The sequence below is a fragment of the Phaenicophaeus curvirostris genome, chromosome 1 (assembly GCF_032191515.1).
Source record: "Phaenicophaeus curvirostris isolate KB17595 chromosome 1, BPBGC_Pcur_1.0, whole genome shotgun sequence".
In the NCBI taxonomy this organism is placed as follows: Eukaryota; Metazoa; Chordata; class Aves; order Cuculiformes; family Cuculidae; genus Phaenicophaeus; species Phaenicophaeus curvirostris.
The window spans coordinates 137,440,349-137,452,935 of NC_091392.1; the positions used below are offsets into that span (position 1 = coordinate 137,440,349).

The 12,587-nt window shown below is 39.7% G+C and overlaps 1 protein-coding gene across 2 annotated transcripts in view; it reads left to right on the top strand.

Moving 5' to 3' along the window:
* The first annotated feature begins 710 nt into the window (after window positions 1-710).
* P2RY8 (P2Y receptor family member 8) overlaps window positions 711-12,587 on the top strand; it is a 34,492-nt gene continuing 22,615 nt past the window's right edge. The window contains exons 1-3 of one of the 2 annotated variants that reach the window (XM_069875497.1): window positions 711-844; window positions 3,184-3,302; window positions 4,280-4,366. The gene's annotated coding sequence lies outside the window, so the exon portion shown is untranslated. The remainder of the gene's footprint in view (window positions 845-3,183; window positions 3,303-4,279; window positions 4,367-12,587) is intronic. The other variant, XM_069875489.1, reaches the window with a different exon arrangement.

Below are 12,587 nucleotides of genomic sequence, written 5' to 3' on the forward strand. Positions count from 1 at the left end.
GAAGCGTTTTCCTTCACAGCCTGCTGTTTTGGTGGGGGCAATCCATTTTGGGGTGGTGATTCCCCCTGTGCCTGCACACAGAGAGCCTTTGGGTTCACCGTGGAGATTCCCACTCCCCAAAGACAGCCTGTGCTCTTGCCTGTGCCTTGTGTGGAACTGATGTCTACTAGCTTTAAGGCTAATAGGTGTATGTAGTGCTCAGGGTGTTTCAGTAAAACAACTACATTCAGCCAAGAGAAAAATACTTTTAGGGGAAAAACGGTTTTTATGCACAGAGGACCCAACTCCTGAAAGACTAACATTAGGCTTTCACCTAGAGATACCCTGTGCACAGAAGTATCATATACCATATGTACATCAAATGCCCATCTGGACTGCAATGGACACTGCTCCTTTAAATAACTTTTTCCCCCTTCTCTGCTGGGCACTGCAACACTGAAGTCATGTTGAGAATATTGCTCTAAGCTTAGTCATTTCTACACTCCATCGCATAAGCTTCACTCAACAGTAAAATGAACTTGGTCACAGTTATGCAGAAGGCACTGCAAATTCTCTCTTCCATGGAGGCAATCAGAGACATCTCCTCTGGCTACCCTCATATTTTCAGAGCGAAAGAGTAGTCGTGTAAAGCATGACATTAGTTAACAAATTGCAATGGAAAGGCATGATATTTTTTTTTTACTTGAAAAAGCAAAGACATTAGAAGTGAGGAAGGAGTTAATGGTTGCAAAACACACGGTCATTTCCTGAGCCCTGTGGTTGGATGAGTACAAACTTTCAACTATTTCTAATTCTTCTCTGTCATTTAAGAGGCTTTCAAGGTGCACTGTACAGCCCAGACCAGGTAAGGACTACAGCTTTTCTCTTCTCAATTTTTTATTCAAAATCGTTTTTCATTGGAGCCAGGCTTAGTCAAGACTGATTTGTTCTCCATCCCATTATTTGTATCTGAAGGGAGAACAAAGTTCACTGCAATCCAAGAAGTACATGTGTCTTTGTGCCATATGACTATGAGCTTTAGAAATAGAGAGAAATGTACAGATTAATAATAGAGCAATGAAAATGAAGAAGTTATATTACACATAGTTAGAAGTTGGAATTATTACAACAATGATATTGCTATACATATTGCTTATTACAACAATAATATCTGCTATAAAAGAGAAAGAAAACTCTTACTGCCAGTTTTAAGGAATTCACTCTGCACAAACCACTATCAAAATAAGGGATTCTCAGTTGTACAATTTGCTTCAGAAAAGAAAGTAGTAAAAGTCATAGTGTGTCTTGAACAGCATTTTAAAACGAGGAAGAATGAGCTTCTACACATAGGGGAGGAAAAAGATATATTTGGACCAGTTTTATTTGTAAATCTGGACCTGATATTTATCTTTGGCTATTGCAGAGTCATGTATTGTAGTCAACCTGAGACTGTTCCTGAGGCTTGCAGCAGCCATGCACACAGAAGTAACTGTGAAACCATTTCATAAATTGATATAATTTCATTGGAGGCTTCTGATGCATAAAAACTGAACTCACACAGACGGCACTAGAAGGAAGTCTCGTAACTCAGTACAATCTTGTGTACTGCATTTGTTGTCTTTTAATAGACATGGAGAGAGTCTATTTGTCTGAAGGTTTTTTTAATAGTTCAGAAACCATCAGAAAATAGCCATCTGTAGGGCAGTTATTGTAATAATGGGCTGTCACCAGGTCACCCTACAGAAAGTGAAATGTACGTGCCATGAGGACCTCTGGGTGAAGTCATACACTGGAGGTTCAGGGGTTTGGCATATGCTTTTTTTTTTCACTTTCCTTGGAATTAGTTTTAACATTTGAGCATTGGCTCCTTGACTGTACTCAGTCTTTGGTATAAACACTTTCAGGATTTCATAGAGAGTGATCAGGAGGGTTTCCAAAGGCATTCATTTGATTCACACACATAGAGTGCCATCAATATTTGGACTTCATTTCTAAATCAATTCCAACTACTATGGTAGCACTTGGACCTCTGTAGTGAACTTCACCCTTTAAAGGCTCTATGAGCCACAGAAGTTTCGCCACCATCATCTACAGATGGGGAACTCAGATGAATCTCAATTGGCACCAGACTTGTGCTCTGGTTTTTTGCAGATCCCCAGTGCAGGTGAACTGATCAAGAAACTCATGTCTGCCCTTGCAAACAGTTGTATGTCAGTTTAGACACAGACAGAGTCTATCACCATTCTGCTTGGGAAAAGGCTATAGCACAAGTTGATTTTGCATTAGCCTTAATCTTCTCAGTTTGAGAGTCAATGCCGAGCAATTTGCTGTTCCTTACAGCTCAGTATGGTCTTGGCAGTTACATACTTGCAGCCTATGCTGCAGCTTGGTAGATGAAAGCTGGATGAGGTGTGCCTACCCATCCTGGAGTCACATTTCCCAGTCAATGCACAAGCACATCTCAGCAGCTTTATGTAGGAAGAACAAACAGAACTAAGGTCACCTCTGTTGACAACCAGCTTACGTGTTGCTTCTGCCTTCAGTTTTTAGTGTCCCTTCAAGTTCATTTATTAAAATGTGTATTCACCTTCTGTCTTTCAGAGTAGGTTTGGGTTCAACACAGATACATCTGCCTATGTAGACAATTTTACTCTTGCTGGTGAGTGTAAGTCAGAAAAGGCCAGTTTATGCAATTTAAAATGTTTGCTCTCAGTGCTCTCTTTCAGAATGAGTATCTTTGGTGTGGGAAAAGGGTGTACTACTCAGCTGTCTGTCAGAGCGAGTCATACATTATAGGTAGCAGCATAATAGGATGGAAAAGAAACAAACCCTAGAAAAGCCATTCACTATGTTAAATGTGGTCTCCCTCAGTAACTACTGTGCCCTGGTCAAGTACCTAGAGAGGAGAAACTGAGCAGACCACAGCCCAGCCTCAAGAAGTTATCCTGCAGTAGGCTCCCTCTGTCCTGCTCAAAAATGACTATTTCTTAATCTGTTTAAAAGATGTGGTTGCGTTTTGCAAACATTTTACCCCCTTACAACTTTAATTCATATTTGCATGGTTTCCAGATAAAAAGTTATTTTGAAGCAGAAGTCCAGGGGGCTTCACCACTGACAACTAACATTTGCAAAGCCACTAAATGGACAGAAGGGTGTTTTTTGTATCAGGCATATTTATTGACACTGTTCTCATGTTTTTCACAGCATGCAAAATGAGGTTGAAAATGGAGTTTTCTAATAAAAAATGACTTTATACCAAAGGGACCATTTGGCTTTTGACTACTGCCTCAAAAATTCCTGGATTAAATGAGCTAATTTTATAAGTAAATACCTTTGGGACTCTTGTGTGGACTTGTTTACTCTTCCTACCAGCTCTCAAATGGGAAGGTCAAGTTGATGTTCCTCCTGGGGTTACTATTTATATGCAAAAAACCTGAGATATAAGTAAATTTTTGACTAAATTTAGGTGCTAATCAATGGGAAATATCCAACAGGCTTCATTTTCTACATCTTTTGAATATGCTAATGTCGGTTTGATTTGGTCTAGTTGCATAAATTTTTGATCAGAAGCCTTCCATCCTTTCTGAAATTTTCCATTGGTAGTCTTATTTTTCAGTGTTGTTAAGTATTTAACTAAAGCTAAATACTCAGACAGTGAAAAGGAGAGAGATATCTGTAAAGGCTTTATGCAGTAGTCTATTTTTTTGGGTGCTGGATTTTAGTTTTTATTGATATCATAATGGAGAGATTCTAGCCTTTTGTGCACAGATTGGTGTGAGCCCAAGAAGTGTTTAGGCTGGGGCAAGGCATCTGTAAGTTTGTTCATCAAAAGCTGCACATTTTTGTCACATTTCCACACTGCTACATGCGGAATTCAAACTCAGCATCTGGTGAATTGAAAATAATCTTATTCCCACATCCTTGCTGTCCCGTGTGCTGATTAAGTCTTGAAATAACAACAGAAATTACACACCAGTGTGACCATGATGAAACAACTAGGGTTACTTGCTACCAGAGACACTGCACCTGATTCAGGTCTGCAAAAAGAAGAAGGGAAAATATCAAGTCACCCAAAATATGTGCTGTTTTGTCTTCTCTTCATCTTCAGATATGGATATTATGCATCTTTAATAATCCTGCACAGGTACATTTTGCAGCTAATGAACTGTGGCTTTTAAAGCTATGTAAAGCAGCATTATCAGTGTTTGTCACTGGCATTATCTTTAAACGCGGTCCTTTTAAAAAGTTTTTTCAGTTTCAACTGATTTGTAGAAGATTTTTTCTTTGGTCTTTTCTGCAGCTCTTACTCATAGAGGAAATCTGATCTGCTGGAGCACGGAAACATCAGTTGTGACCACGGCAAGACAAATTCCTCAGGGAGCTGCCTGTAAGTCTGATCAACATTTAAGATGAAAAGTTTTGCATATTCTTTGGCAGGATGTTACATGCAGAGTTTAGCTGTATGAGGCAGTTGCTGAGGCAATAATGGAATATTCAGGATCACAAGCCTCTGCTTTGAGTAGATGAGTATGTGCAAGAAAGGAATCATCTCATAGAGACTTTTTCTTTCTCGTCCCCCTCAACTTCTCAAAGATATGAACGGTCTTTGAGACTCTCTAAAGAACACTCTCTTGCAATCCTGTTCTTCCAGAATCCTGGGTACACTGAGTAGACCCCATTACTGTGCTAGAATGGTTTGGCAGCTGAAGGGTGGAAGGAAATTGCCTTTGTACTTGTTACTTTGAAGTAATAAATTCACCTTCTGACAGACAAGCAGTGCAGAGATCAAAAGGAAATCCTCCTACAGCACAGGGTATGGTGAGAGGTAAGGGAGGAAATTGTGGATAAGCAGGAATGGAAATGATGAGGGAAAGAAAGAAAAAGGGAAGAGAAAAGCTAGTGTTATGAAATAGAGGTAGATGAGGACAGAGGGTGGTGTCTAGCCAGCAGTTAATAGGAGAAAGAGACTTAGGATTACATGCTACAGATGATGTAAGTGGGTTTGTAGAGGACAGCAAGGCATTTTCAGCTCTTTTCTTCAACTACTTTAAAGAAAAACCTGAAGTATCTAAGTCTCAGTAACCTAAAAAAAAAAAAAATCTTAAAGGTTCCTCTGCACCCTCTAGTGGTCTATACAGAAAATACGTTTTTACCCAAAAGTAAATTTTCATGGTCTTCAGCTTACTTGACATCTCTGCAATAACTGTTCTCAACCTCTGAGAAATTATGGAAACATCCAAACTCCTTTTTGAGAATGGTCTTTGGTCTATAGTAACCCCTAACAGCATTTGATTTACTAATATTGACACATGCTTCATGCAGTAACACCTCCCTTGTGCATGGGGTACCGTCCTTAGTCTCCTAAATGTAAATATTACTGAATATGTTAGCACAAAAAAAAAAATCAATAAAAGCCCATTCAGAGGGAGACCATTATCTGTCTCTTTGATAAGCTCTCATCTACTTGCTACTGGAGGACGTGTGCTGACTGAGAGCTAGGACTACAGGAAATTGGAAAAGTAACCTTGTGATTTTAGTGACTAAGTAATGTTCTGGGAAATGAGATTCCACCACTGACTCTACCTTATGTCTTATGTAATGCTGAGAAAAGGGCATCTCCATAAAAAAAGGATACGTGAAAAACACCTGAAATGGAACTGGAGTGGAACTACAGAGCTTCAGCTCCAGGCTGGGACAATTCTCATACAGCCTCTGACTACTGGAGCTTTATACCGTAGGAGTTGCTTCTTATAAAATAAGGTAGCAGTACCTAAGACTGCTGTTCTTATGGCACTTAAGAACAAGCATAGAACAAATATCCATCTGCAATTATAGAACTACTGGATTTTGACAGGACTGAGACAGCTGGCCTAGAGCCAGTAAGGAGCATGCTTTAAGCCCATCAGTAAGACTACATAGCTTCTTCAGAAATACAAGTATTTTCTTTCCAAACACAGTCAAGGAATACCATAACTCCTCCTCTAGAGGACTGTCCTACAAGAAAAAACATGCACATTCAACACTCAGTTTGTAAAATATTTAAAGCCTTACCCACTTCTTTCCTTGACAGCTACATAGTAGGCCAGGTGCCACAGTCTGGATTTGCCCATGGCTAGCTAAAGCTGGAAGAGCAAGCAGTGGTTGTTGGACAAAAAATGGATCAGATGCTAGAAATATCATTCAGCTAGAAGGCAAAAGACCTCATCCCTAGTCTCATCTTTAAAGACGCTACTTCACATGAAGTAGTCAGTGGATAACCACAAAGGTCAATCTAAAATGTAGATACCAGGCCATGTCCTCTACCTTACAGTTGTTGACTGCCCCATCACCAGGTTAGTGAATCTCTTTCACTCCTGCATGGCATTTTCATCTTTCCCTGAGCTATTATATCTATAATTTTTTATTGCACATCTTTCGTGTGAAATATGGGTAGTACTCAGCAGCTCTGTGGTTAAAACTATCTCTTGCTCAGATAATAAGTCCCACAGTCAGGCTTGGGAGGCAACTTGAGGCATGTATTTCCTGACCCTAACCACTACTTTATCATTTAGACAGGGAAGAAAAGTGTTTCTGTTCTATCGATCATCTTAAAAGGTTTTTGCAAATCATGTTTAGTTCCCAGAAAGAAAACATAACAGGGAATTTTCATAAAAGGAACCTTCCTAAAGAGGGTCAAATCTGAGGTCTCTCAATAGTTTTCCTGCAAGAGAGAAAATGTCCTGTGAGACTCACTATGATTTTTTTGATGCTTCCATAGCTCATCCATAGTCTCCTCCAGATCACTGGTATGTGCAGCACGGGAAGAGTGACAAGTTCACACTGTTCTTCAGCATTCTATGATTTTGCTGACTATTTCAGATCTTATTCTGAGATACTTCTGTCTTCATTGATGCCTTAATCCTTCTACCCCCGTGATGCTGATCTTACAGAGCCTGAAATCCTGTTTCAGATCTGACTTCAAAGTGTTAGCCTTTCAGAAACAGACACCCATTCTGAGTTCCTTATTTTCAAACGTGTATTTAAAAACACCTGGATCTGACTTGCAGAAGTATTGAGCAGTCACAGATCCATATATAGTCAATAGAAAAGTGGCTTTGAAACAATAACATTTTATGTAATGTCAAGAGTTCTTATAAATCAGGTCCTAGGCAACTCAGGGCCTCTATTGCTCACTTTCATGTTTGCAGTATGGGGTTAAATAATCTTCATTCTAGAGGAAGGCTGCAAAGAAGAAATTTGTGGGTCTTTGTGTTGGTTTTGGCTAGGATTAAGTTTTATTTTGTTTTGGTTTTTGTAGTAGCTAGTATAGGATTGTATTTTGGATTTGTGCTGGAAACAGTGCTGATAATAAAGGGATATTTTAGTTACTGCTGAGTAGTGCTGACACACTTAAAGCTTTTTCTGCTTCTCACACTGACCCACCAGTAAGTAGGCTGGAGAAGTTGGGAGGGGACAGAGCTAAGACAGCTGACCCCAACTGGCCAAGGGGATATTCCATATCATATGATGTCACACTCATCATATAAATCTGGGGGAAGAAGGAGGAAGGGTGGGACATTCAGAGTGATGGCCTTTGTCTTCCCAAGTAACTGTTATGTGTGATGGAACCCTGCTTTCCTGGAGGTGGCTGAACATCTGCTTCTGATAGGAAGTAGCGAATTCCTTATTTTGTTTTGCCTGCACACTCAGCTTTTGCTTTACCTATTAAATTGTCTTTATTTCAACCCACGAGTTTTCTTCTGATTCTCTCCCTCATCCTGCCAAGGGGGGAGAAAATGAGCAGCATGGAGTTAAACCATGAAAACTTCCAGCTTTTCACTCATGGGATTACTAAACTGCAAAGCAACCAAAGGAACCTGCTGATGAAATTCTTGCTCCCATGCTCTTCAGCTGCTTATTTGTCCAGGCTTCTACAGCAGTAACGATCCTGAGGTATATGAGCCTTGTGAGTATTTTGAAAAGGAAGGAAAAGACAAGACATTTTCATAAGGGACACCTTCCCTCATGCCCAGGTCTTTGCAAAGCTGATAATCTCAGATACATGGTGCTTAAATAATGTGTTAATCAGAGCCAACAGAAGTTGGCTGCTAGTACAAGAATGTGAGACTGCCTTAAGCAAGAGTAAGATTAAGCCTTTAAACTGAACTGAATACTGCTTTTCACACTGCATACAACATCCCTTTATCAGTTTGTGACCTAACTCTGTTCACGCTTGTCAAAGAAAATATCTGGAGCCTGTTCTTTCACATGAAGACATGCCTTCTCAGTCACACATTTCTCTGGTGGGGCATAAAGATATCATCAACACCTCTAAGAAGATGAAGAATGAAGTTTCTTAGTAGGTGTCTGGCTTTTGTGGTTCAGTAGTTTTCTGCTGTGTGGATACAAAACCTTAAAATCTAGTCTTGGTGGATAAAAAAGCCTCACAAACTCACCACTGAGATGTTTCAGGTTCAGTGTATGTTAAATTTTTGAGACTTTAAATTGTATATACTTTTGAAGGCTTTTTTTCAGCTTTATAAATGAAAATCTTTCCATCAACAATGCTTCTTAGATAAATTAACAGGACATTGTGCGGTTTTGCATGTTACAGTAGGCTCATAGGTTTGCTCAGCTCACACATCTATTCCTGCTAACGTTTGTGGGCTGTCTAACATGAGTATATGATTACTGTCCACATGAGAAAGACAGAAATCATAATCGATCTGGATATCAATAACATAAATGACCGGGCAGTTCTCCGCTTGAAAATGTTTACACAGTGGTGTGGATTCTCAGCACCTCCTACCTTTTGCTGCTGCAGTACTGCAATAATGAACTTCGAAGCCTCTCATAGCAGTGTCTAGGGATCACTTTGATGTATATATACATATATTTAAAACAACAGCACGTGGAATGATTATTCCTATACCAGTTAGCAGTATGAGAGCAGAGAGAGACAAAGTGTAGTACAGAAATATCAGCTTCTTTGGTTGTGCCTGCTCTTCTACCTACTCTGACTTGTCTTTGGGACTAGTGTAGTCATGGGTGTAGAAGGAAAAATTTGTGGTCAGAAATATCTTTGTCTACTTCTAAAAAAATGTGGGAGCACCTGGGGACTTGACTTTCTTATGTTTGAAATAAAACATGCAGTATTGCTGCTTGCCATTTCCAACAATTTCATGGTTCAGAATAACATACTAGAGGCATACTAACACGCAAAGGCTCCTCTACCTCTACTTGCCACAGCAAAGAAAAACGTTCTCGCCTTCCATACATCATCATATTAAACTTCTCTAGTAAGTCAGAAGAAAAAATAATTGAATGAGTAGGGGCTTGTTCACAAAGGACTGGCCAGAAATTCAGTGTGCCAGGCACTAGAAATAAAGTCATGTTTCTACATCAAAGATATTTTTGTGTCCAGCTGTGGGCTTAAGACAGCCAAATCCTAAATGATCCTGCTTTCTTTTGCCTCTAATGAAAGATCAATGTATTCACTGGGCCTTGGCCCATTCATAAATAGGGTCTGCCTTGTGTTGAGTCAGGCATGATTTGGTCTAGGACTTGCAGGCTGTTTTTTGTGACAATATGAAATACTCTACCATTTGTTACAAGGTATGCTTTCATTACTTTGATCCCAGCCTGAAAAAGGAATGGGTGAGAGGCATTTTGACCATGAGAATCATGGTGACACTCTCCAAAAAGGGGACTAACACTAACAAGCTCTCCAGTATTTCTGTGGGCAGTAGAAAACACCACCCTATTTTCTTCCTACAATTCTAGGACTTATGGTGAATTATTATATAACAAAGACCATCATTATTGTCTCTGCACATGTCTAGAACATTCTCCTGAATTATTATGGCCACAACACACAGAAGACCATATTAATTAAAATTAACCAGAAATTAATTTCAATTAATTAAATTAATTAAAAGCAGTATTAATGACCAAGTCATAGAAAGCATTGCCTGGCCCAGCACCCTGGTGCATGTTATCCCTACAACGATCCACAGAGTCCTGAATCTTGCCTTCCATTTCTGCAGCCCAGTGCTATTGTGGCCATTTACTTTCTTCTAGGAAGAAGACAAACATCAAAGCCTCCCCTGAAATAGACTCAGTCTGAGCTTTCTGTGTCAACATTAATGCCTCAATGCTTTCTTGCGCGGGAGAAATGTGCTGTAGAGACTATCTTGTGGGTGCTTATTTCCTTTCTCAAGATCTGAGCTGAAGCTTAATTCTCTTGATGTATAGCCATCAAAGGCTGTGAAGACAGACAACTTGCAGTGCTGCCAATAAATAAAAATCTTAGAGACTGTTAAATACTGTGCTACTTCTTCACAGGCAAGCATTAAATGGGATTATATTGAAGCAAAAATTTAAACTCGCAGCAACTAAACTACTAAATAGCACTGATGATCAAGATGAGACCTTTTCAATGTTATCTATTTCTTTATTTTATATTAATTTTATTATGAAATTATTAAATAATTACAAAATAAGTTAATCCTAAACCATCCCTCCTGTAAGTCTTTTTCCATGACTGGTGCAACAGTGCCGCAGATTTTGTCAATGTCCTCCATACAGACAGTTGCAAATTATGGCACACACACAAGACACAGTGACTTCAGTGTTAGAACTTTGACTACAAAAATTAGGACTACAAAAATTGTACTGCTGCTGAATTACCACTGTCAATGGTGACAAATGACAAGAGTATTACCCCAGTGGAAAGAGAGGCAAATATAGTATAATTGTTCAAAAGTCAGCATAGCATTCTAAAGTATGGAAATGTTCTTTGCAAATCAGTTTATATTTATCTTTTTGACACTGACAGTTCAGCCGTCCTTAGTGGCAAACTCCAAAGTAAAGTACTTTACTGCATTTGCTTTGTTTAATATGATTTTGATTAAATAGATCTAAAACAAAATAACTAGGTAGAAAAAATGGTGCTACCCTACAGTGGACTGGTTTGGAAACCAGCCTCTCATCTCATTTAGAAATAGCCCCTTCAATCCTTGTTTCAGTTTGGGTTGGTGAGAAAACACAAAGTTTCCATTTCTGAAGTTCCTATTATAGTTTCCACTAGGTCTGAATGCCCCTGCCCCCAGAAAAGAAAAAAACACCTAGTCTGGGGTTCTTCTATGTTGTTTATGCACTGCGTTTAAAACGTTATCAAGTCTTTTTTAACTTTTTTTGTATTCTTAAAAGCAGATCATTTCAACCACTACTTCCTTATTTGTCCTCCCTTCCTCTTAACCCTTTAATATACCATATCCCTTTTCATCTTTGTTTGTAGTCTACATATAAGTTGATCTACACTTCTTTCCAGACAGCTGGGAGTATGAAAGCTATGCGATTTTTCAGGTAGGTTCTCATCAGAAAAGCAAGAAAAGCAAGACAGAGTTGAAGAGGTGACAAGAGTTTTGCAGGAGTAGGGTTTTGTGAGGCTTTTGCCACTGAGAATCTTCCAGTCTTCTTATTCATCCTTCTAGTAGTGTTTTATTTTGTTGAACCTACATCGCACATTGCATTGGAAGTATCAGGATCGCTTGCCGTCTCCCACCACAAAACACTAAAAGTGGCCTGATCATTTGCTACTTTCCTCAAATGATGTCCTTCCCAGTGATGCCTCCTCTTACCCACTGATACAAATCAGCCACACCAGCAATGACAGGATGTTACAAGAGATAGCTGAGGTCTCGTGCTGGGGCAAGATGTCTGTAAACTGCTCCGTGTATATCTCATGACTCTAGTTCTGTTAAAAAGCATTACGTTAGCCTCTGAGGCCAACCTGGCTCACATTTTAATTGAAGTCCTTTTCTATGACCTTAAAAGGGGGAAAACACCTTCCTAGGTATCTCCCTGTGTAATTGCCCTTCTTATGCACGGTTAGTGTGGTAGATGTAGTAGGTAGGTATAGTCCGTGTAAGTATAGGATCTTCATACTATCCTTCTTCTCTCCCAGCTCAGGAGAGGAGAGAATGACTCGTTAAGGGCTTCTGTAGGAGAGGTAGAACAAATAAATACCTATACCTCTGTAAGCTGAGCCTCTTCATCCTTGTGTGAACAATTCAGGAAATCAGGCAGGTTCATGAAACAAGAAACAGCCCTACTTCACCCCTGCAAGACAGAAGTGAAAGAAACACTAGTGCTCAGCCTGGTGACTTGCAGTGAAGGCACCTTACCCACCTGCTATTCTCATCCTCTTTCACCTCCACGAGTTCCTTTTATCCAGACTACCCTGTCTGGGAGAGCGCTACAAAAATGTAGAGTTGAGCCAGGTAGCTTTTCTCTGCCGAATACCTTTCCTAGTATGGTGAGACAGGATATATGGACAGGATATCTGTTCTCAAGGAGCCTGGCAAGGGTCAAGTTAAAGTGTCTGCAGACACACCATGAACTAGGACTGGTTAGCTAATGGAGTGGCAGTACAATATGGAATACTTGCCAGGATTTTTTACCTGGAGAAAAGACACTGGGAGTGCTGCAAATGTAGGTAAGGCAAGTACATTTATATGATTGCCACCAAGGCTTTCCTTAGACAGTGCAGGTAATCCATCCAGGCTGGGACTATGCTCCCCAAGAGATTATTTAGCACAAACCAAAGAGGTTCTTCTGCAAAAGGG